We start from the raw sequence: 26,450 nt of genomic DNA on the forward strand, positions 1-26,450 counted from the left end.
ACTTTGATGATGACTCGGGGCTCATACACAAAGTGGATTCTTTGTGCGAGAAGTTGATGGGCACGCCTGTCCTTTTCGGGCGTTTCATTAATTTAGTGTGTACACTGGTGATTCGATAGCGGGTGATTCCACAAAATGCATATTAAATTAATAAACGTTTATGAGTTTAGAGTGCGCACTGGTAATAAATTAAGGTTAGGATTGATTTCTAACCAGTTGATTTATTTATGTAGTTGAAGACTGCTAGATATTCACTTTTGTCGGTTTAATTGTATTATTTTACTAAGGATTGTGAAAACTTCAGTTGATGTGTAGAGATAGCAGCAGTGGCAGAGGAAAGCATTGGAGGATAGCGAGTATTCGATTTATCATTTATATTTTGATGGGCGCATACCTTAAGCAATGGCGCCTATATTTTACTAACGATTGTGAAAACTTCAGTTGATGTCTTTTGAGTTTTACAGGATGATCAATTGCTATCCCACCCCAGGGGTATGATGCCAGGAGGCATATTTCACAGTGGATTCCGTGCCATGGTAGATTTCGTGAGGTTTTATGGTGGATTCTGTAAACCTTGATGATGACTCGGGGCTCATACACAAAGTGGCTTCTTTGTGCGAGAAGTTGATGGGGACGCCTGTCCTTTTCGGGCGTTTCATTAATTTAGTGTATACACGGGTGATTCCGCAAAATGCATATTAAATTAATAAACGTTTATGAATTTAGAGTGCGCACTCGTAATAAATTAAGGTTAGGATTGATTTCTAACCAGTTGATTTATTTATGTAGCTGAAGACTGCTAGGTATTCACTTTTGTCGGTTTAATTGTATTATTTTACTAACGATTGTGAATACTTCAGTTGATGTGTAGAGATAGCAGCAGTGGCGGAGGAAAGCATTGGAGGATAGCGAGTATTCGATTTATCATTTATATTTTGATGGGCGCATATCTTAGGCATGGCGCCTATATTTTGTCACGCCTATCTATTGAGGCGTTGGATATTTATTATCATTTTGTATGCACATGGGCGCACGATTATGTTATTTCTACTTGGACGTTGTATTCGGCATGCCAGACTCTTTGGGCACCGTCCATTAGCTTTATTCCTATTTTGTGTTAAAGCAAACTCAAAAGCTAAAAGCTTGCTATTTTGTAATTTGGGCTATTATTTGAGCTTCAACATGATTAATACATAAAAATACATGCTTTGTGGAGCGCTCACACAAGGCATGGGGGGAGATTGCACCCAATTGGTATCTTGTTCATGTCGTTCATGCTTTTTACATTGAATTTTGTGCAAAAAGTAGAGTTCTATTGTTCTTGGGGACCTTCCGGCATTCACTACCCGAGCGTACAGGATCCGATCTGCACACCAGTGGTATTAGAGCGAAGCTGAGATCAAGAGCTTCCAATCGCTACCCATCTTGTGCGAAGACAGAGCTCCTGGAACGATCAAGCTCTACAGTCAATCTCGTCGCGAACGGTCGATACGGGTGGATTCCTGGCGATCAAGAACCTCTGTTTCCATCATCAGACTGCGAAGGACCAGCTGGCAAAGGCGGAGGGCCACTCCTACATCCTCACATACAAGTCGTCAAGAACTAGAGATAAGTTTCAATGTCTATAAGCTTAAAAGCTTAAAACCTAAAGACTACAAAGCTTAGTATTAAGTTTTAATAAGGTTAATATCCTAAATCTCATCTCGGGCGGCGTCAGTATGTTCTTGCCGTGATCAAATGCGACGACAGCACGCCGCGTTACTTCAGAATCGAATTGGGCTTCTTAAAGCCTTAAGCTACACTACTAAGCTAAGTCATTTAAGCCATAGGTCACACCAAAGCAATCAAATTCTGCAAGTCTATCAAGTCGAAGTTCTACAAGTTACATAAAGCAATCAAATTCTGCAAGTCTTCAAACTCTGCAAGTCATATAAGTCTCCCACTCTGCAAGTCAGACAAGTCATCTGAACTCAAAACTGACTTCTGTTCAAAACTCATAGAAGGGTTGTTCCTGCGCAGAAACTCCGAACTGCAAAGTTGTTCATTGGAAGGTACTCTACGCATACGCAGGTTTGCTGAAGTATTTTCAGCACACGCAGAAGATTAAAATGCAGATTTCTCAAAAATTACAAATCTCGCAATAGCCAAAGACGAAGACTGTGAAAGCCACACCCAAAAATATATAAGCCTTGTATTCCGGAACTTGAGCTATGCTCATCCCGCTACCTTGATTTTGAGAGTGAGAGGTCTTTTGAGTTTTATAGGATGATCAATTGCTATCCCACCCCTGGGGTATGATGCCAGGAGGCATATTTCACAGTGGATGCCGTGCCACGGTGGATTCCGTTAGGTTTTACGATGGATTCCGTAAACTTTGATGATGACTGGGGGCTCATACACAAAATGGATTCTTTGTGCGAGAAGTTGATGGGGACGCATGTCATTTTCGAGCGTTTCATTAATTTAGTGTGTACACGGGTGATTCCATAGCGGGTGATTCCGCAAAATGCATATTAAATTAATAAACGTTTATGAGTTTAGAGTGTGCACTCGTAATAAATTAAGGTTAGGATTGATTTCTAACCAGTTGATTTATTTATGTAGCTGAAGACTGCTAGGTATTCACTTTTGTCGGTTTAATTGTATTATTTTACTAAGGATTGTGAAAACTTCAGTTGATGTGTAGAGATAGCAGCAGTGGCGGAGGAAAGCATTGGAGGATAGCGAGTATTCGATTTATCATTTATATTTTGATGGGCGCATACCTTACGCATGGCGCCTATATTTTGTCGCGCCTATCTATTGAGGCGTTGGATATTTATTATTATTTTGTATACGCATGGGCGCACGATTATAATATTTCTACTTGGACATTGTATTGGGCATGCCAAACTCTTTGGGCACCGTCCATTAGCTTTATTCCTATTTTGTGTTAAAGCAAACTCAAAAGGTAAAAGCTTGCTATTTTGTAATTTGGGCTATTATTTGAGCTTGAAGATGATTAATACATAAAAATACATGCTTTGTGGAGCGCTCACACAAGGCATGGGGGGAGATTGCACCCAATTGGTCTCTTGTTCATGTCGTTCATGCTTTTTACATTGAATTTTGTGCAAAAAGTAGAGTTCTATTGTTCTTGGGGACCCTCCGGCATTCACTACGCAAGCGTACAACATCCGATCTGCGCACCAGTGGTATAAGTGCGAAGCTGAGATCAAGAGCTTCCAATCACTACCCATCTTGTGCGAAGGCGGAGCTCCTGGAACGATCGAGCTCTATGGTCAATCTCGTCGCGAACGGTCGATACGGGTGGATTCCTGGCGATCAAGAACCTCTGTTTCCATCATCAGACTGCGAAGGACCAGCTTGCAGAGTCGGAGGACCACTCCTACATCCTCACATACAAGTCGTCAAGAACTAGAGATAAGTTTCAATGTCTATAAGCTTAAAAGCTTAAAACGTAAAGACTACAAAGCTTAGTATTAAGCTTTAATAAGCTTAATATCCTAAATCTCATCTCGGGCGGCGTTAGTATGTTCTCGCCGTGATCAAACGCGACGACAGCATGCCCCGTTACTTCAAAATCGAATTGGGCTTATTAAAGCCTTAAGCTACACTACTAAGCTAAGTCATTTAAGCCATAGGTCACACCAAAGGAATCAAATTCTGCAAGTCTATCAAGTCGAAGTTCTGCAAGTTACATAAAGCAATCAAATTCTGCAAGTCTTCAAACTTTACAAGTCCTATAAGTCTGCCATTCTGCAAGTCAGACAAGTCATCTGAAGTCAAAACTGACTTCTGTTCAAAACTCATAGAAGGGTTGTTCTTGCGCAGAAACTCCGAAGTGCAAAGTTGTTCATTGGAAGGTACTCTACGCTTACGCAGGTTTGCTGAAGAATTTTCAGCACACGCAAACGCAGATTTCTCAAATATTACAAATCTCACAATAGCCAAAGACCAAGATTGTGAAAGCCACACCCAAAAATATATAAGCCTTGTATGCCAGAACTTTAGCTACGCTCATCCCGCTAGCTTGATTTTGAGAGTGAGAGGTCTTTTGAGTTTTACAGGATGATCAATTGCTATCCCACCTCGGGGGTATGATGCCAGGAAGGATATTTCACAGTGGATTCCGTGAGGTTTTACGGTGGATTCCGTAAACTTTGATGATGACTGGGGTCTCATACACAAAGTGGATTCTTTGTGCGAGATATTGATGGGGACGCCTGTCCTTTTCGGGTGTTTCATTAATTTAGTGTGTACATGGGTGATTCCATAGCGGGTGATTCCGCAAAAATGCATATTAAATTAATAAACGTTTATGAATTTAGAGTGCGCACTCGTAATAAATTAAGGTTAGGATTGATTGATTTATGTAGCTGAAGACTACTAGGTATTTACTTTTATCGATTTAATTGTATTATTTTACTAAGGATTGTGAATACTTCAGTTGATGTGTAGAGATAGCAGTAGTGGCGGAGGAAAGCATTGGAGGATAGCGAGTATTCGATTTATCATTTATATTTTAATGGGTGCATACCTTACGCATGGCGCCTATATTTTGTCGCGCCTAGCTATTGAGGCATTGGATATTTATTATTATTTTGTATGCGCATGAGCGCACGATTATGTTATTTCTACTTGGACATTGTATTGGGCATGCCAAACTCTTTGGGCACCGTCCATTAACTTTATTCCTATTTTGTGTTAAAGCAAACTCAAAAGCTAAAAGCTTGCTATTTTGTAATTTGGGCTATTATTTGAGCTTGAAGATGATTAATACATAAAAATACATGATTTGTGGAGCGCTCACACAAGGCATGGGGGGAGATTGCACCCAATTGGTCTCTTATTCATGTCGTTCATGCTTTTTACATTGATTTTTGTGCAAAAAGTAGAGTTCTATTGTTCTTGGGGACCTTTCGGCATTCACTACGCGAGCGTACAACATCCGATCTTCGCACCAGTGGTATCAGTGCGAAGTTGAGATCAAGAGCTTCCAATCGCTACCCATCTTGTGCGAAGGTGGAGCTCCTGGAACGATCAAGCTCTACGGTCATTCTCGTCGCGAACGGTCGATACAGGTGGATTCCTGGCGATCAAGAACCTCTGTTTCCATCATCAGACTGCGAAGGACCAGCTTGCAGAGGTGGAGGACCACTCCTACATCCTCACATACAAGTCGTCAAGAACCAGAGATAAGTTTCAATGTCTATAAGCTTAAAAGCTTAAAACCTAAAGACTACAAAGCTTAGTTTTAAGCTTTATTAAGCTTAATATCCTAAATCTCATCTCGGGCGGCGTTAGTATGTTATTGCCGTGATCAAACGCGACGACAGCATGCCGCATTACTTCAAAATCGAATTGGGCTTCTTAAAGCCTTAAGCTACACTACTAAGCTAAGTCATTTAAGCCATAGGTCACACCAAAGCAATCAAATTCTGCAAGTCTTCAAACTCTGCAAGTCAGACAAGTCATCTGAAGTCAAAACTGACTTCTGTTCAAAACTCATAGAAGGGTTGTTCCTGCGCAGAAACTCCGAACTGCAAAGTTGTTCATATGAAGGTACTCTACGCATACACAGGTTTTCTGAAGCATTTTCAGCACACGTAGAAGATTAAAAGGCAGATTTCTCATAAATTACAAATCCCGCAATAGCCAAAGACGAAGATTGTGAAAGCCACACCCAAAAATATATAAGCCTTGTATTCCGGAACTTGAGCTACGCTCATCCCGCTAGCTTGATTTTGAGAGTGAGAGGTCTTTTGAGTTTTATAGGATAATCAATTGCTATCCCACCCCGGGGGTATGATGCCAGGAGGCATATTTCACAGTGGATTTTTCGTGAGGTTTTACGGTGGATTCCATAAACTTTGATGATGACTGGGGGCTCATACACAAAGTGGATTCTTTGTGCGAGAAGTTGATGGGGACGCCTGTCCTTTTTTAGCGTTTCATTAATTTAGGGTGTACATGGGTGATTTCATAGCGGGTGATTCCGCAAAACGCATATTAAATTAATAAACGTTTATGAGTTTAGAGTGCACACTCGTAATAAATTAAGGTTAGGATTGATTTCTAACCTGTGGATTTTTTATGTAGCTAAAGACTGCTAGGTATTCACTTTTGTCGATTTAATTGTATTATTTTACTAAGGATTGTGAATACTTCAGTTGATGTGTAGAGATAGCAGCAGTGGCGGAGGAAAGCATTGGAGGATAGCGAGTATTCGATTTATCATTTATATTTTGATGGGCGCATACCTTACGCATGGTGCCTATATTTTGTCGCGTCTATCTATTGAGGCGTTGGATATTTATGATTATTTTGTATGCGCATGGGCGCACGATTATGTTATTTCTACTTGGACATTGTATTGGGCATGCCAGAGTCTTTGGGCACCGTCCATTAGCTTTCTTCCTATTTTGTGTTAAAGCAAACTCAAAAGCTAAGAGCTTGTTATTTTGTAATTTGGGCTATTATTTGAGCTTGAAGATGATTAATACATAAAAATACATGCTTTGTGGAGCGCTCACACAAGGCATGGGGGGAGATTGCACCCAATTGGTCTCTTGTTCATGTCAGTCATGCTTTTTACATTGAATTTTGTGCAAAAAGTAGAGTTCTATTGTTCTTGGGGACCTTCCGGCATTCACTAGGCAAGCGTACAACATCCGATCTGCGCACCAGTAATGGAAATAGCCATGTTGTAATGGAAAAAGCGGAGTCAATATCCAACTTTTCAAGGGGATAGTCAAATGAGTGTCAAGATAAGGCTCAAACAATTGCCATCCACAACCAACCAAAAGCATTCACCAAGACATCATAACCCGCACTGGGTAGTCTAGGCATAAACCATGTCATGATAGTGAAATGCCTACTGTAAGGAAGTGGTAGTGAACCATAAAATCGAGCTCTAATCACAGCTCAAAAGAATTTTGAAGGATAGAAGAACCATGTGGCATCATCCAAATTCGTGAATACATCAATCCAAGTAGCCGAGAGCACCCCATACGCAATAGGCATAACCTGGCAAATCATTAAATAGCTTCAGCCCTGAAGTTTCCAGCAGCATATAACCTCTATAAGCTGAGCAAATTAGTGCTCAATCTAGGCTCAAATCCATAGGCAAACCATAGGCATACATTCTCGTATGTATAGGCACCAAACAATCAGGCATAATCGGGCATAAATGCAAAGACCTGTAAGCATAAAATTGAAGTAACAAGTGGCTGCCCTGTTTTGGACAGATCTGGGACCATTCAAAATAGTCAATGGTTGAGCTAAATCAGCTCCTAATGCGTCTCACATAAGAAGCATAACATCCACAAGTGATTCGGTATCAATAGACATCAGTAGAAGCATCACATATGCAATAGGCATACAAATACATGTTGTCTCAGACCTGAAATCTGTTGCAGAATATTTTGTCATCATAATTTGGCAAATCAAACATCACCATCGTGTTCGGAGCTTGCCAAAATCCCAACTTAGACTCTTACCTTGCCTGAATCGAGTTCCAAATGCCCGAGATATGACAAAAAGAGTGATTTTTGAGCCATTTTTGCAAAAAGGCGCAAATAAAACATGAGCATGCTACTATACTTGAGGGGCCAAATCAAGGTGGGTAGGGGATAAGCAATATCCCAATGAAGGTCTACAATAGGCCTACACAAGCCTAGGACAAGTCCAAGCAAGAGGTGAAGAGAACAAGCTTCAATGATGGAAGCTATGGCTGCCTCTTCATGAAACCCTGTTGTTCATGTCAAAGAACAGCTGAGAATTGAGTGAGAAGCAAGCTCTCATACCTCGTGTAGATGCCGGGGAAGGCCAGGAAGTGCTCGCGAAGGACCTGCTCTGATACCAGTTGAAAGGGATGCAGGAGATGCGAGAGAGAAGACCACACACAATGTAGGTGTTGTCAACAATGTTATGACAACCTTATTACACTTTCATATATATATGAATAAAGAATATGGGCGGTCACTGTACACGGGCAGGCTCAAGGGCCTTTTACCCCAACAAATTTGCATTCCTGTCTACCATGGTCACTTGAAATTGTCATATTTGTGTCTTCCACTTTTGTTGGGCTTTAAATCCTACTTCAAATTTGCATCATTCCTCTCTTTTTCGACATGTCTTGGACATTTAAATCTTACTCTCATTGGCGACCATGGGATAGGATGACTTAGCTCATCGAATCCCCAAACAACTAATCTGCAAAAACAACCACCATAAAAAGCATCAAGCTGCCACAAAACAGAATACTCAACAAGGCACCACCAAATTCTCACCCTACCCCATGCCAAGATCAAGGCATGAAACCCACAAGGGACAAGTCCATCATAATTTAATAAAAATCGAGAGTGAGTCACTAACCAATTGCTCCAACATAGTCTGGCTAAAAAGAACTATCAAAGAAGTCATCCTAGGTGGTGGCCTTACATTGGTGACTCATTCGATGCTCTTCCCTACTTGATAAGTTGGTGATTGATGGTGAAATCATTGGTTTGGCTCTTCCCAATGGTGCTAAACTTTTGGGACAATCTCTTGCAAATGATTCATTTACATTTCTTAAGGCTAAGAAGTCTAATCTAGATAGAGTAATGGTTGTTTGGAGATTGTTTGGTTTGGTGTTGGGTTTCAACATCAATGTATAAAAATCCACTTTGATTAGTTGAATGGAGAAGAGATCTACATGCATTCGATTGATAGGGTGGAATTGTTGCTCGAGGTGAGATCATTAAACACTTGGATTATCCCATCAAGGTGGATTTGGTCCCTCTTGCATTGCTTGATTGGATGTCTTCATGCATTCATGATAAGTTTATGTATTGGACATCTCAAGGCTAGCTTCACATGCGTGACTTAAAGTTGCATAGATAGTCACGATAAGTATAATGTCCTTTTTATTGCTTTTGCTTCCTTGGATACAAAAGTCATTGCAAGAATTGGTGTAGCCTATCCGTTTTATGCTATGGAAAAAGCAAGGAATTTGTTTGAGTTAGGTATGGGTCTCTTGCAACATGTTACTACACCAAATCATTTGGGTGGTGCTACCTTATTAGACATGTGGTAGCTGGCCTTGTTACAAGACTTATGTGCACAACATCATCTTTGGATTGGCTTGTATTGGAAAAATTGACATCTCACATGGCCTGATAAGCACATGAAGCATCATAAGTTTAGCCCATCCGTTTTATGCTATGGAAAAATCAAGGAATTGGTTTGAGTTAGGTATGGGTCTCTTGCAACATGTTACTGCACCAAATCATTTGGGTGGTGCTACCTTATTGGACTTATGGGGTAGCTGGCCTTGTTACAAGACTTATGTGCACAACATCATCTTTGGACTAGCTTTTATTGGGAAAATTGACATCTCACATGGCCTGATAAGCACATGAAGCATCATAAGTTTAGTAGGATGGTACGATTCAGTTTGAGGACTAAATAGGATGCCATCATTATTGGTCAAGTTTATTAATTATACTATATTTGTCAATATTTTCAGATGCCTCGAGGTTAGAGGTTGATTTGGTTGAACTTGGAGGAACATCTTCAAGATCCTCTTTGCTTGTATTTCATCCTTTATCCTCATGGCTAGACCAGGCTTTTGCGAAAGCAGATGATTTTTTGAAACAATCAACAAATTGGTTTTATCATAAAATGGTTGAGGATAAGAGATGGATGATTGAGAAAGCAAATAAAGTTTGGTCTACTCATGATAGTAAACCTAATTGGTGCAATTGGTTGCTACAATGATGGAGGGCTAAGCTTCCTCTAGGGAAAGTTTTTATATGGAGCTTCCTATCATGGGTGGTCTTCGCACATGAGATATTCTATATGGTCACAAGATCTCCAGTGGTAGATCTATCTTCTATACTACATGTGACGAAACTCCTATTTATCTTTCTCTATGTTGTCCAAATTTTAGACAACCTTGGGATTTTATTTCCCAAGTATGGACTTATGTGACACATCAATGGACAATCATCCATTCTTGCATTCTGGGCAAGATATCATCCATGGCCACTTTACAAGTATAACATCCATGTCTTTTTAATTTTTTGTATTGCACTAGCCATTAGCACATTTGGTAAACACACAAAGCTTTTATTTTTGATTTGGCATCCAATATCCATGGTCACATGGACCATGTTCAAGGATTGTTATTATGGCAAATTATTTCCATGGTTTTGGTCGGTGTGGTCCTCAGAGGGGACCATTGTATGGGATGGATTCATTTTCACCACCTCGATTGTGCTTACTTTGTGATCCCTTTCTATTCTCATAGCATTGTGTTTTAGTAGCCTTTTAGATCCATGTGTGTTTGCTGTTTGTCTTTGAGTGTGCTCAATTGGCCAAAAGGCCTTGTGCAAATACATTTAATTCATTAAATCAAACTTCTCCACAAAAAAAAGGATGATCTTGCATATACAATTACCGATCCACTATATCCATGCATTAATTATTAGCAACCACATGGGTCTCCATGAGGATTTTGAGAAAGTTGCCAAATATGCTCCAGGTCTACCAAAGTCCACTAGCAATGAAGACAAGTTGATTCCTTATAGATTGTACAAGCAAGCCACATTTAGTGATTATAATACAAGTTAGATTGAAATGCTCGACTCCAAAGGCAAAGCCAAATGGGATGCTTGGGATAAGTTTATAGGTAAAGCCAAGGAAATAGATATGGAAGAGCACATTTAGAAAGTAATACGGCACCAAGAAGTATGATTTGCCTCCTTAGTTTTTCCAGTAATAGACTTGGATGTAAAGGCCCTAGTTTACCACTTTGGAGCTAGTTTGACGCAAGTTAATTCCTCATATACATGAAGTTGGATTGAAGCATGCATAATTAATTTAACTTGTGTTTATTAAAGCGTGCATGTCAATTCTAGTTTTGTACAGAGCCAATATTTGTGGCAAGCTTTATTTGATTTTGTTTCTATTTTGAAGAGCTAAGCATATGTGCGCGCGCGCACGCACGCACGCACATGGTACCTGTAGGTTATAGTCGAAGATCATAAAAATTGCGATGCAGTGATTTTGGACATTTACAGATTTATAAAGTAGGTGAGAGCCTTCATCATATGCAGAGTCGAAGATAATAAAGGGTGTGATGTAGCGATGTTGAACAATTACAGATTTATAAAGTAGGTGAGATCCTTCACCATATGTAGAGAGTCTTGATAATGTTGATGTACATTCACGAAGGTAAGGTGCCGATGAGAAGATCTTGCTCCAAAACTCCATAGCTAAAACTCATCCATGTTGGGCAGGCCAAAAGACAAGATGAAAAATTTGGCTTTAGATTTTATATTGTAAAGTTTGGTTGGCCCACTTAAGTTGAGACCCATGTCAATCCGTCTATTTGAACACATTCTAAAATTCGTCAGTGCAATCAAGACAAGTCACCACAGTGTTCAGATCATAGTTTATATATATATTTTAAAAAATACGACAGATATTTAAGGTGCCAAGACCTCCCATGCGGGTGAGGCGAATCAAGGCTTGTCCATCCCTTAGATTTGAACTCAGCTAGACAACATGCCATCTTTATGGGAGCTCCATCTTTGTGTTGGCTTTTTGAAAAATAAATATTTAATGTGACGAATTAATAGTTTGGTTCGGAATTCACCGGAGCAGAAACGAAGGCTGGTAAGGACACTCGCGAACACTCAAACGCCCCCCCGGCCCCCGAAACACCACACCCGCGGGGGCTCCCCGTCCGTTTCCTTCATGCCACTTGCAGCAGCAACTGCAGCCGCCATCGTCGTCGCTCCTTATGGATCAAGGTATTGTCTAGCATTCATTCCATTTAGCATTTTGGAATTTACCCGTTATACGCGTCAACGTGGAGGTGTTCTGGCGAAGAAATCCATGACAGACCCTCTGACGAGCCTTGGCCCAATGCAGCTTTGCTTTGCTTCTCCATTCTCGCTTTCCTGTACAGATGATTGTTCTAGAGAATTTCTCATTGTAGGTTGTCTGTGCTAAACTCTTCTTCAATTATACATTCGTTATTTGGAATATATTCATCAGGTTGCATATGTGCCTCAAATTTGAGTTGTGCATTGCTTAGAAAACAATTGAGTTTTCTTGTTCTTTGTTGTGATCAGATAAAAAAGCTCAAATTGATGCCATCTGGGAGAAGCTGAGTGCAAAAAAGCCAGCTGCAAGTCCAAATGTTGGTCCCAAGAACAAACAAGAAGAGCTTGCCACTAAAATCAAACCTTCTAAAGCTCCAGCATCATCTGCCACACCAGTGAGTACTGATCTGACGTAATTTACTTTTGACCATGTACCTTGAGGTTAACAAATTTTCAACGTGGGTCTGTTTTGCACACTTTTGGGAAAGAGGTGAGATTCCAATTTCTATAGATTTGTAAAAGTTCCACAGCTAGTGATATAAGGATTATAGCAGAACAATCAAAGAGGAGATTCTTCAAGCACCAACCTCCAGAGAGAAAATGTGTTGGAAGTAAATAATAACCAGAATATAAGGGCTAGTTGAAAGTATTGAGTTTGTGATGCCAAAAGGATAGTTGCATGAGCTGGTGAATCATGAGAGAGTCAGCTGTGGGGTAACTTAGGCATTTATTGAGAGCAAACCTCAATAGGATGATGTAGAGATGGTTGGCCAATGGTGCTATTTTCAATTGGTGGGTCAGAGGCTTCTTTGTGGCATTTATTTTATGATGTCACATGGGGATGGGGCTCTTGGATTTTATAGTTGCTTGGACCTGTGTGATCACTGGAGTTGCTTCCTCAATGTGATTAGGTATTTTGGTTGGTGCTCTGGTCATCATTGACTCCTTTGGTGGCATTGATATGAACTCAAGAATGAGGAGACTTTTAGAGAGAATTAATAATGAGAAGTTCAAGTATCATTTCTCATGGGCTAGAGCATTGTAGTAGTCTTCAAGTGGCTGTTTGCACGTTTGTGGATGTAGATGGGTGTAATGCAGCCGAGGAGAGCTGAAGTTCTAGTGGGGGAGAATTGTAGTTCTAGTTCTAGAGCCTTGTAGTAGTCTTCAAGAGGGTGTTTGCACGTTCATGGATTTGGATGGGTGTAGTGCAGCTGAGAACTGTAGTTCTAGTGGGGGAGAATGTAGTATGCTCAATGACATGGTAATGTAGAAGTGCATGCACATGAGGTAGCATGAGGCAGGTCAGACTTTTTTTATGTGGCTATCAATGTAAAAGGGCTTGACATCATTTGTAGGTAGTAGTGACCACAATCTTTATCTTTGTGTCACACCAAACATGGTGAGTCAATAGTGAGGACTTAGTGTTTTGATAATGAATGACTTGAGCTGGTTGAAGAGCTCAAGGTTTGAGAAGTGAAAAGGGAGAAGGTGCTTGCAGGCTGCTTCTGATTGGACGAGGCTGAAGGAAGATTTGTTGGATTGGGTAGGGAGTGTACTCTGCAGATATAGAGTTCGGGATGCAAAGATATGCCAGGGTTTGCAGAATAAAACATTGAGAATTTATGAACACGGACTAACACATAGTGAACTTAGACCACAAGGCAAAAGAAGAAGAAGATATTGAAGAATGAAATGACTGATGATGGCCCATGGGAAGAAATACAACTGAGGGAGCTCTGGGAGCGGAGGCTGTCCAATGAAAACAGATCTTGAGTGCAGCAAACCACAAATGTTGATGAAGAAATGTGATGCAGAGAACTGAAGACAGCAGATTAGCAGGTTGGAGGTCAAAACACAAGAGTTTCGAGGGCTGGAAATGGCAACAACAGCCACTAAGAGGTGGAGAAGGCAGCTGGTATCAAAACACAGCCATTAGGAATGGACTGGACAAAAAACATAGTTGCATGGATGTCTTGGAGATGGAAATGACAGCAGTAGGGCCAGTAATAGCAGATGGGCGTGTAAAGAAATACTCATGTGCAGCTAGCAAACACAATTGTACGACAAAGCATAGATTGATAAAGAACACAGTGAAGGTTAGGGTAACATAGAGACAATGAACATTGAAGAAGATAATGAATGAATATTGAATATATATGATGCTCAATGCAGCAAACACACTATGCAAAGGTGAAATAATGACCCTTGAATTCATGTCTCTAGGAGTGGGGAACAATGTATAAGTTGGAGAGTGTATTGTACTTTGACGGATCTCAAAATGCAACATACATTCTCTGTCTGGCAACAGCAAACGCAGCACTATGCAGTTGGATTAGTAATGATAGACATGTAATAAAAGATATGAAATCTGCAAATGCAACCTATAGTGATGATGTGGCAGGTTGGTGATGCCTGTAGACTGCAAAATGCAGGCAGCAATGACACATGCCAGGTTTGGAATAGCAGAATGGTGGAAGTGATGGTGATGGCAACAACTGGCGGTAGCTGTCTAGGTCCAAATGTAGGTTGGAACTATGAGATTGTGCAAGAGAAAGAGGAAAGTGAACATGAAGAGAAGAAGGAGACAAAGAGAGAACGCAGGAGAGAGAAGGAACAATTTGATTGCAATGGTTGAAGGTATAAGGCTGTAATAGTCTACCCCAACACTCAACTATGTGTGTTAGTGTGGGCGCTAGATGGTAGCAAGGGGATGAGAGAATGAGGAGGGTTGACTGATCACGAAGGATCAATGATGGATAATGTGAGTGGGAGGGTAGGCCACCTATATATAGGCAAACTAGGGCCACAATTGGTATTTAAGTTGGCTAGGCCCAAAATAGGGTGTCTAGGACAGCCAAAACTGCCTAAAAAGAAATGCACAAATGTGTCCTTAATTGCTTGAAGCACATAATATGAGAGACAAAGACAAATTTAGAGCTTCTAATGCCCTTGTTTGACTCAGATTGAGGCTCATAGGCAAGAGATGATTGCACAAGACACACACAATTGCTAACACCCCCTCTTAGATCTTGGATATGACAAAAGGCCAAAGGAGAATGGATTCAAGGGTGGCAGGAAGAGTGCCAATGCCAATGAAGTCCATTGATAAAGAATGCCAGCCAAGGAGCAAGGCCCCCTTTCCATAGAAAAATTTGATCAAATGGGAGGCCACTAAAGGGTAAGGGAGATAGAGAGGCCTCGAATAGATTGCTCTTGAAAACTCCAGTTAGTTATACTCGAAATACCATGTAGGCACAATCGGCATTTAAAGCATGAAGCTCACTATTGTATGCTTGTACCCAAACTGTTATAACAACAATAAATCTCTACAAAATTGAGCTAATCAAGATCTAAACAATCCAGATAGTATCCCAAAATCATAACCATACCATTCGAGTACCAAAATAGCATCCCCGAAGCATCAAACATGCATTTTGGAATTTATTATTTGCTGTCCAAACTAGAACTATTAATTTTTTGTGTGAAATAGAGAACTCAGAAGAATGCTTGGGAAATGGAATCCATATATCAAACACGAGAATGATGCATACAACAGTGAGTCATTGGCTCGTAGGCATTGGCACCAGCTTCCTCTCTTGTAGGTGATGATATGTTCGAATGAGGAGGGAGCCCAATAGAAATAGAATAAAACAACCCCAAAATAGGGGTAGGTCGGCCAACATTCAATGTTGGTCGGCTAGCATAAAATGCCCTAAATAAGCATCATAAATGCCATAATAAAATGCCTAATATGCCTAGTCATGCTAGGCATAACTTAGACTCACACATGAGCTGTTTGGACGGCTAACATCCTCTCTCAGATTATGGGTGATCTGATACAATATAAAGATTTAAGATACAATGACAAAGTCTAATCATAGTCCATACAACAAAGAATTTCCAAACTAGAACCATGGATACCCAAGTAGTGGGTGATCATGCTACCACCAAGGTGCCTCGGAGAGAACTTGATGCCGAGTGTATAAGCTCTTTAAAATAGAGAGGCGGTATAACAAATCTTTGTCTGTCAACAATGCCTCGTAGTAGCATATAAGACCATCTTGTCAAAATGCCTTTGAATATATGTGACCATAGAATCCTTGCCTTTGGCCACCGCCAAAGTGTCCCCTCATGTGAGCTCGGATTAGGAATCAATCTCGCTCTTTGTCAAGAAACAACCCATCATGAACCTAGAAGTTAGTCACAACTCCAAGATTTAAACTTGCTAGACTTCAGTTAATGTGTCAGGGAAGTCCCTCTCTAGAACCTATGCACCTGTATATATGTATAGATGAGGTGTACTTGCCCCACCTCACCACCTTCTCACACTTCCTCTTTGGCACTGGAGAGTCATGAGGGATGACCATATCACGTATACTATAAACTAGAAGAAGGAGGGGTTGCTAAGCCCTTCCCAAGGTTTGAAGAAGATGAAGTCTAAGGAAGAGGATGACTAGTAGAGAAGTCCGGATCTTGCGTCCTCTTCACAATCCAGCCCTAGGCGGCTTGTTTTCAGCCATTGCGCCATAGTTACCTGGAACGGGGAACGGGACCCCCTGGAACGGGGGGAACGTCCAAGGTCGGGGAACGGGAACGGGGGGAACGACACATGTCTTAAGTGCCCCAAATATGCCCTGCATGACCCAAACTGCCCCAAAGAATGTCTCTCTAATTGCCCCAATACCCGTCAATGCATGAAATTGACCCAAATGTCCCAACATTGACTCGATTACCCCCATAGCTCCAAATTGCCTTGAATTGCCCCAATTATCCCAATTTCCCTTGAAATTACCTTGGAATTGAGGATCGGCTGAAATTTGATTCTAATTTGCAAGAGTTGATAATGCATCAAATTTGAACTTTGCATGGACTCCTAATTAGATTGTGGGTTGTCTTGACACTTTGAATCTTCAACCCGAGAGAGAAAGAGAGAGAGATTAGTGTGTGCACATTAAACAATAAGGACTATGACCCAAGTTTAAAAAAAAAAAACAAAGAAAATGTCAATTTTCAGTAAACAGGCCTGGAACGGCCGCTCCAAACAGGGAACGGCAAGGGGAACGGCAGGGAACGGCAGGGAACGGCAAGGAACGTTCCCTGGCCGTTTCACCTCCTTGGAGGGTTTGGAACGCGTTAGGCCGTTCCTACAGGCCGGAACGGCCGTTCCCTGTTTCTATGCATCGCGCTAGTGTTTGGAAGTCTCCATTTGTTGTGTTATCATAGCATCTAATCTGCCTGCGTTTCTAGTATCTGGTGTTTGGCGACAGGTGTTGTTGCTATCTCTCCCACTAGGCGATTGTTGTAGTACCCTGTGTTTTTGCTCTTCGGCAAGTTGTCTACATCAACAAACATCTCTTCTATTGTCGCCTCAATTTCCCGACACTTTTGTGATTAGCATTTGCTGTTTCTTGCAGTTCGACACTTCGATTGGTGGTCGCAGCACTTGGGATCCGTCTCCAGTGGAGGTCACTCTCCGACATCTCCAGTGGAGGTCACTCTCCGACACTACATTGCTTTGCCCTTGGGCATTTTGTACACTCTTACATTCATTTACATGATTCATTCACTTTAGAGTTTCTTCTCTTTGTGTTTGAGTTTTGAGTTTTTGCATTTTGCGTTTTGCATTTAGGGTTTGTCTTTGCTTGAGTCTTTGTGTTTGCCTTGGTCGTACATGTTGTCTTTCGTGAGTGCAAACCCTAGGATATCTTCACATTGTAGGTCAAAACATAGACAAAAGAGGCATTACATGCAGTTGCTACCTGTTAAATGAGTCAAAAACTAAAAAACGTAGGCAACATGGCATTAAATGCAATCAATCTAGCTTGTAGGAGCGCTGCATCAAAATGCAGGTGTTTGATGGTTGAAATTGCTTGGAAATTGGTCACCGAACAGCAGCAGACAGCCACTTGGTCAGCAGATGGAAGTCGCAGAGCTGTAATCAGTAAAAATCAGCACACACAACGGAGATCTTCAAATCTGATACCATGTTAGAAGTGGATGTAGCAATGGAAGCATAAATAGATGCTGAAATAAACTGCTGAACACAAGGATAAAAGAGAAAAACACAAAAGAACATTGCAAAGAAGAGAACTCAGAAGAACGCTCGAGAAATGGAATGCATATACCAAACACAAGAATGATGCATACAATAGTGAGTCATTGGCTCATAGGCACTAGCACTAGCTACCTCTCTCCACAGAACTTGTAGGTGATGTGACTAAACGGGGAGGGAGCCCGGTATAAATAGAAGAAAACAATGCCAAAATAGGGGTAGGTTGGCTAGCATAAAATGCCCCAAATAAGCATCGTAAATGTCATAATAAAATGCATAATATACTTAGTTATGCCCGACATAACTCAGATTCACACATAAGTTGTCAGGATTGCTAATAGGGAGGTATAAGGGAACCACTATAGAGGATGGTGGGGATGGGATGGACCTATGGGATAAAGGATGCACAATCGAGAATAGATGCGACAATAGAAAGCTACCTTGGAGAACCTTGCACAATGGAAGGGGAAGGGAGCACAGATAGTACTCTCCTGTCAATTTGTCACAAAAGTGGCGAAAGTAGAAGAATCCTTAACAAAGATGGCCAACTCAATAATAGTTACCTTCGCACGATGTACGTTATGTATCTGTACGGATTCATACAATACTTTGGGCCTATTTAGGCCACCTCGCATGCGCGTCCTGCGTTCCCTGCGCCCCCGGTTTTACTCTTGCGCGTTGCGCCTGCCTGCGTGGCAGTTTTTGGGGGGGGGTGGGAAGCCTTGGATACCTCATCCCACCCCCTTTTCTAGCCATGCACCCCCCCCCAAGCCCTCTTTGGATTCCTTCCAGACTGAAAGCTCTCTTTGACCGTTGACCCCTCTTTGACTGTTTGCACTTTGATCCTTCTCTTATCTACAAAAGGTGCTCCTCTCCTCCATGCTTCCACACCAATTCAACAAGCACTTACCAATCTCATCTTCCTCTCTTGGATCCGAGTGCACACTTCTTGAAGTTGGACAGGCACAAGCTAGTTAGACGACCTCAAGTGAGAGGTGTTGGCATCAGTATAGTCAGTGTTCAGTAGGTGCAAATTAGTGTAAGGTTAGTGCGGTCGACGGGGGGCCAAGTGAAGATTGCATGACAGTTCAAGCAGGCTGTTGGAGAGTAGGCGATAGGCGATAGGTTGACGGGGGTCATGCGGGACCTGTATGTGACTAGGAACAGGTGGTGGACGGGACGGGCTGTGATGGCGGGTGCTCCGATGGGACAGGCTGGGACATGTTCGACAGGTCATCCGTGACTAGATGGGCCACGGGTCATGAATCGGCACTCAAATCTCTGTCATTTTTTTTAATATTTCAAATTTGTTCCCCTTCCACAATTGGGTGTTCGCGCACACATGCACAGTTTGCAAGCCTGACCTGAAAAATTGGGGCTTTTCCCAAATTTGGAGACTTTAATGTAGAACTGGACCATCTGACTGAGAAATTGCCAAATCGGTGCACATTTGCCTGGGAATTTTGGGGCTTTTTACATTTCAGCGAAAAATTTTCAATTTCATTGAAATTTTTGGACACCAGACATTTGGGGCTTTTCATGTACATGCTAGAATTGGGCTGAAATTTACCCAATTTCTTGACATGATGCACATTGGACCCCATGCAATTTGGGACTTTTGCTGTTTGGTGGAAATTTGTGCGCCATTTGGTCATTTTATGTACATGCGGGTTTAATTCCATGCAATTTGGACATCTAGCACTTGGAAAAAATTGGGGATTTTGCTGAAATTGATCTATTTTGGCAAAATTGGCCTATTCTATGCATGTCAGAGACAGTGCAGATGTATGGTTGATGCTTTGAGCACAAAAATATTGGGGCTTTTGACCGTGCGTGTCAAATTTTGTGCCCATGGGTGTATGTGCCACAGAAATTGCAGCTAAAATTTGGGACTTCTCATGTAATGTGATGCATTTGTCCTTGGAACAGTTGTAATCAGTTGTGGAGTGCTGTAGCACAATGTTTAGTGCTTCTGAAAATTTATTTGCAGATCTGAAATTTCTGCTTTTACATGGTCATTTATTGTTGGTTGGTACTTGTTTGTACCTTGGTCACTTGTGTGATAGTTTGGGCCTGCATTTGCTGAATTTTTCGGTCACATTTGGGCTGAAAATCATGGCTGGCAGTAGTGACAGCAGTCATCTTATGCACATTAAGAAGCTTGAAGGAGCACATAACTTTGTAGTTTGGCAAAAACAGTGCTATAATATCTTGTTGCAGAAGAAGCAGGCAAGGCCGATTAAGACCAAAGGGGCAAAGCCCGCAAATATGGAATAGGAAGACTGGGATGAGTTAAATGAGCTTGCATGCTCAACCATTGATCTATCGATTTCTGATGCCTTGCTGTTTAACATTGAAGGTTTGGATTTTGCCAATGCTATTTGGACTCGACTGGAAGAACTCTATGCCTAGAAGAGTGTCGTAAGCAAAGTTTACTGGTTGAAAAAGCTTATGGATGCATATGAAAGAGGGTACAACAATGTCTGCTCACTTGAGTGAGTTTAATTTCATTTTCAGCCAGCTGGTTACCTTGGAGTTCAAGATTGATGAAGCATTTAAGGCTACATTCTTGCTTTGCACTCTACTAGAGAGTTGGGATACATTTAGGACTGCTATGAGCAATTCTAATGCGATGCTTTTGTATGCTGATGTAGAGAGTGCTCTACTCATGGAAGAAATGGATCGGCAGAACAATGCATCCAGTAAGTCTTCTAGTGCTTTGCATACTAGGGGAAGATCATAGCAGAAAGGCAAATCTGATAGCAAGGGACACAGTAAATCACGTGGTAAGGATGTTGAATGCCATCATTGTGGCAAGAAGGGTCACTTTAAACGTGATTGCTACAAATGAAAAAAAGAGAAAGAAAAGGGCAAGAAGATAGATGATAGCAAGGAAGAGAAGAAAGAGAGTCATCCTAAGAAGAGCAGTGTTAAAATTGAAGAGGTGAATGTAGTCACTCATGACAGTGACAGTGGGAATGATGTACTCTTTGTCTCTTCACACTTTAGTACACATGCTTTACTTGTAGACACGGATGATGACATGCACACTTGGATTCTAGATTCAGGTGCTTCCTTTCATGTCACCCCTCATCGTGAGTGGTTTTCTGACTATATAGGGGGTCGACATGGTGTTGTTCATTTTGGGGACAACTATGCATGTGACATTGGAGGTATTGGCAGTGTGCAATTGCATTTTCAGCATGGTTCTATCTTCACACTTCAGCATGTACGGCATGTACCTTAGCTCAAGAAGAGCTTGATTAGCACAGGGCAGCTAGATGACGATGAATTTCATACCACCTTTGGTGATGGGAAATTGAAGATCTGTAAGGGATCTAGAGTGATTGCCAGAGGTTGTAAAAGTGATACCTTGTATCCTCTCCATATATCTAGTGTGCGTGACCACGTTGTTGCCGTGATTAAGCAGCTAAGTGTTTTTGTGGCATGGCCGGTTGGGACACACGAGTCAAACTGGAATGAAAGTGCTTTCTTGTTTGGGTTACTTGTTTTGTCTCCATTATGCTGATTTTGAGCATTGTGATCATCGTGCTTATGGTAAACATACACATACGTCTCATAAGAAGTCTCTTATGCTGAAATCTTCTCCTCTAGAGTTAGTACATTTCAATGTATGTCAAATGCTAGGGTTATCTTTAGGGGGAAAGAAATACTGTCATCTTTGTCGATGATGCTACACGGAAGGTATGGGTTTACCCTATTCGTAGCAAGGTTGAAGTGCTTGAGAAGTTTCAAAAATTCTTGGCATTGGTTGAAAATCAGATTGATAAGACACTTAAGTGTCTTTGCTCTGACAATGGTGGGGAATATGTGTCCAAGGCCTTTCAGGCATTTTGTGATAGCAAAGGGATAAAGAGGGAGTTTACTGCCCCTCATAATCCATCCCAAAATGGAGTTGCAGAGCGTATGAATTAGACCATATAGGATAAGGTCCATACGATGCTGTCTCATGCTGCATTACCCCATGGCTTTTGGGCAAAGGCTGTTATGACAGCTGTTCACTTGATTAATCGGTCATTGAATAGGTCTTTGGAAAGGGGGGGGGGGGGGGGAATGCCTCAGGAAGCGTGGTCGGCCAAGCCACCTTCATATACTCACCTGAAAGTGTTTGGCTGTGAGGCTTTTGTGCACATTTGTAAAGAAGAACACCCAAAGTCCTATAAATGCATTTTCCTAGGATATGGTGGTGAGGGTAAAATGGGTTATAGATTATGGGATCCCGAGAAAATGAAAACAATACGCAGCAATGATGTTATCTTTTGGGAAGATCGCATGTATAAACAGCCAGAAAAGATTGAGGTCGTCCGTCGGGATGTATTCCGGGAAGAAATACATTTTGGACAACAAAATGTGCCTGCTGTACAACAGCAAATACCTGTTGTAAATGAACCTGCAAATGCAGAAAATAATGCTGGAAATGATCAGCCAGCCATTGCCCATAATGATGAGCCACTGGATGTGTAGGAACAGCCAGGACATCAAGCTGTTAATGTTGATTTGCAGGCTGAAATGCCAAGACAGCAAGCTGAAAATGGAAATTTGCATGCTTAACAGCCAGCAAACAATGGTCATTGGGTTAGAAGATCGTATAGGGCTACTAGACAACCTGATAGATTCGTTCTTGATGCAAACAATGTGGCTGATTATATCATGTTGCGAGACTGTGGTGAACCGTCTTGCTTCAAGGAAGCAATGGATAGACAAGACAGCAAGAAATGGTATAAAGCCATGTTGCTAAAGATGGAATCTCTTGAGAAAAATGGCACTTGGGACTTGGTGCAATTGCCTAAAGGGTAGAAAACCCTTCCATGCAAATGGGTTTACTAGATGGTCACTTCTGGTTCCTCGCCAAAGTACAAAGTAAGATTGGTTGCGAAGGGGTACAAGTAGGAATGTGGAGTTGACTTTGATGAGATCTTCTCTCTTGTAGTCAAGATGACTACGTTGAGAACCATTTTGGGCTTGGTTGCAGTTGAAGATATGGACCTCATATAGATGGATGTAAAGATTGCATTCTTACATGGTGATCTGCATGAAGACATATATATGCAACAACCTAAAGGGTTTTTGGAAAAAGGGAAAGAGAAAATGGTATGTAAACTCAAAAGGAGTTTGTATGGGCTGAAACAAGCACCGCACCAAGAGAATGGTATCATAAGTTTGATATATTTATGCAGTCTCAAGGTTTTCATAGAAGTCAAGTGGATCACTGCTTGTACACCAAGAAGGTAACAGATAGCAGCCTGATTATCTTGGTTTTGTATGTTGATGACATGCTGATTGTTGGCAGGGATACTCATGCCTTGGACTCATTGAAGCAAAGTCTTCATGGTAGCTTTGACATGAAGGATCTTGGTGATGCAAATCACATTCTTGGCATGCGAATACTTAGAGATAGATCAAAAGGATTACTCTATCTATCTCAGTAGGAGTATATCTCTAAGGTTTTGTAGTGTTTCAATATGGAGGGGGAGGGGGGGGGGAACAATCGGGGTTCCATTGCCTCCATATGTGAAACTCAGTGCAGAGGACAACCCTATACCTGATGATGAGAAGGTTGAAATGGCCAAGATGCCATATGCTTCAGTTGTTGGCAGTTTGATGTATGCTATGGTTGGTACACGTCTTGACATTGTCTTTGCAGTGGGAGTGGTTAGTAGATACATGGCAAACCTTGGTAAAAAGCATTGGGAAGCAGTGAAAGATATTATGAGATACCTCAAAGGCACAAAGGATTTGTGCATCTGCTTTGGAAAGCAGAAGGCATCTGTTGTTGGCTTTACGGATGCAGACTATGCTGGTCATGCGGATTGTAGAAAGTCCACTTCTGGGTATGTGTTTACCTTCACAGGAGTAGTCTCTTGGATCTCCAGACTACAAAAGTGTGTTGCATGGTCTATTACAGAGGTAGAGTATGTGGCTGCCATTGAGGTATGCAAGGAGGCTTTATGGCTTTTACGTTTGGTGGGAGAGCTTGGTATTATAGAGTTACCTATTCTCCATTGTGATAGTCAGAGTGCTATCATGCTAGCATGGAATCCCGTCTTTCATGCAAAGACGAAGTATATACAGGTGAAGTATCACTTCATTAGATATATACTTGGCATCAAGAGCATTGAGCTTGTCAAAGTGCATATAGATAATAATCCTGCATATTTTCTCATGAAGGGTCTACTAGCAGAGCGGTTTGCTCATTGCCAACAGATGATGGGAGTTGGATAGGTATATGTATTTCAGCTTTGTACATACGTAGACTTAACCGATTCTTTTCTCCTCTTAAGGCACATTGCCTTTAGGTGGGAGATTGTGCCATCGTGCCTTTTATATGTCTTTTATATAAAGGGCCATCGTGCCTTTTATATGTGCATGGGTGTGAACACACCCTTAGCACATTTATACTTTCATATATATCTATCTAAAACCTAAAGAGGTACACTAGTCTTTGTACCGAACATCAAAGGTATCATGCTCACTCTTCTTTCTACTGCTCTCTACTCTCTGTGTGTGTTATCCATCACGTTCACTCTCAGCTGAGTCAAGCTCCATCAATCATTGCATTGTATAGGTGAATGTTGATACATTCAAGTTGACAGGCGACACCCTTTCGAGTATACATCAGGAGGTGGACGAGGAGGATATGATTTTTGCAGAGCTCTATAGAGAGCTTATAGTAGTAGATACTCCTGACATTCACAGTGAGCGTGCTCGTGGGTGAGGAGTTCGAGTAGGTGGTAGTAGGGGCATGGTCATTTGACACCCTCCATCATCGAGGAGGGGTGGTTCGAGTGGCTTGCAAATATATGTAAGGTGGGGCTCTAGTAGCTCACATCCTAAGCCTCGTAATAACATCCCCCCCTTGCCTACACAATTGGCACGTAGGGAGCCTTCATTTGATGATGATGGTAACCTCATTCAGTGAGGATGAGTATGAGTGTGTCTCATTATCTAATGATGAGGAGTCATCTTCAAACTCTCTTGATGAGCACTCAGATGATTCTAATGATGATGATAGTGATGTCTCATCATAGATTCATAGGTCTCTCTCTTTTTTGTATCAGATATACTAGACTGTAGTTGTATCACATGTTTTCCGCAGCCCATGTGACTGCGATGATCATCCTCATGTATTCATCTTATTTTGTAATGAAATGGCTATTTTCATTTTAAATATATATTCTATGATCTATAATTTAATGATGTATGGGTTTTGTTATTTAAAAAGTCATCTTAATTTTTTTTTCGTACTAATATCATACCATACCTTTTAAAATCATAAGGTATCATTTAGTACTATATTTTATCGTACCGTACCTTTCGTACCTTTCGTACCTGACAACTAGGAGCTCATTGAAGATAACGTGGGTTCCAAGGTCTAAGAAGGCCATAAACAGAGAGGAGATGGAGACCCAAGTTTGGAACATGTGGGGCCTCTAAAATGATGCTTGATGGATGGTTAGACAATAGAGGTAAATTGCCAACACCACAAATAGGCAATGATACCCTCTGACAGATAGAGATTCGGTAACAAATCACCTCAGGGAGTCATAGGAATCGATGCAGCACTATTAATGAGTTAAGGCTGTTGTCACGGGGATGTGAAATTTTGAGATGCTTTAACCTTGCTAATAACATTTGACTAAGTTATTAATCAAATGTGCAAGGTTGTTTAGTATATGTGATGCACATGGCAGTTATTTGATGGACAGGCTAAGGACCTCGAGGATGTAGTCGGTGTCAAAGGAAAAAGTTATGATAAGTTATGCTAGCTAGGCTTTGGTGGCCAGTTGGTGTCAATTTTGATCCTAAGATAGTTGTTTAGCCAATCAGTGTCAATGGTGACATTAGAGACTAGTATTAATTAATTAATAAATGCCAATCTAAGGGTCAATAGAGGTTGGGGACTACTCCAGGTTGCAAATGGCCTAGCCAATTTAATTTTGGATGGGTGCATTTAATTTTGGGTAGGGTCAGAAGGATTGAAATTAATTTACAAAATTAATTAATTTTGAAAATTAATTTAATAGTTGCATAATGCTGAAAATTGGCTTTAGAAGGTTGCTACTTGGCAAAAATACCCATGCAAACTGAGAAAATGTTTTTGGGGGTTGGGCCTCAGCCATTTAGTTAGTTTTCAGTCTAAGAAAGAGAGAGAGGGTGCTGTTGGTGAGATTTCAGACTTGTTCTCAGCCACTGGAGGCAGTAGACAGCAGCTAGGAGGTTAGGAGCAGCAAGTGATAGCAATTGTAGCACCAAGAACTGCTGTTGACAGCATTTAATGTAGGCAAGAGAAGATTGGAGGACTCTAGACAACAAGCGATAGCATTTAATGCTGATTGGTGCAGGCTGTAGGCTGATTCAAGGGTTTTCCCATGTGAAATTCTGAATCCTCTGTGTGTGTGTGTGTGTGTGTGTGTGGCATTATCTCACCTATAGAAGCCCATTGTTTGGAGATTTCAGCTTATCTCAACTAGATTTGGTGGATAGCAGGAGGATCTTTGCTA

General features: G+C 41.3%; 1 long non-coding RNA gene across 1 annotated transcript; it reads left to right on the forward strand.

Moving 5' to 3' along the window:
* The first annotated feature begins 11,642 nt into the window (after nucleotides 1-11,642).
* Nucleotides 11,643-12,307, forward strand: LOC148027864 (uncharacterized). The gene is made up of 2 exons (XR_015692556.1): nucleotides 11,643-11,801; nucleotides 12,126-12,307. It is a non-coding gene; the product is annotated as an uncharacterized LOC148027864 (long non-coding RNA).
* Nucleotides 12,308-26,450: the final 14,143 nt, after the last annotated feature.

Source organism: Lygodium microphyllum, chromosome 12 (assembly GCF_053477565.2).
Source record: "Lygodium microphyllum isolate KBCC chromosome 12, Lygodium_microphyllum_v1.1.10, whole genome shotgun sequence".
In the NCBI taxonomy this organism is placed as follows: domain Eukaryota; kingdom Viridiplantae; phylum Streptophyta; class Polypodiopsida; order Schizaeales; family Lygodiaceae; genus Lygodium; species Lygodium microphyllum.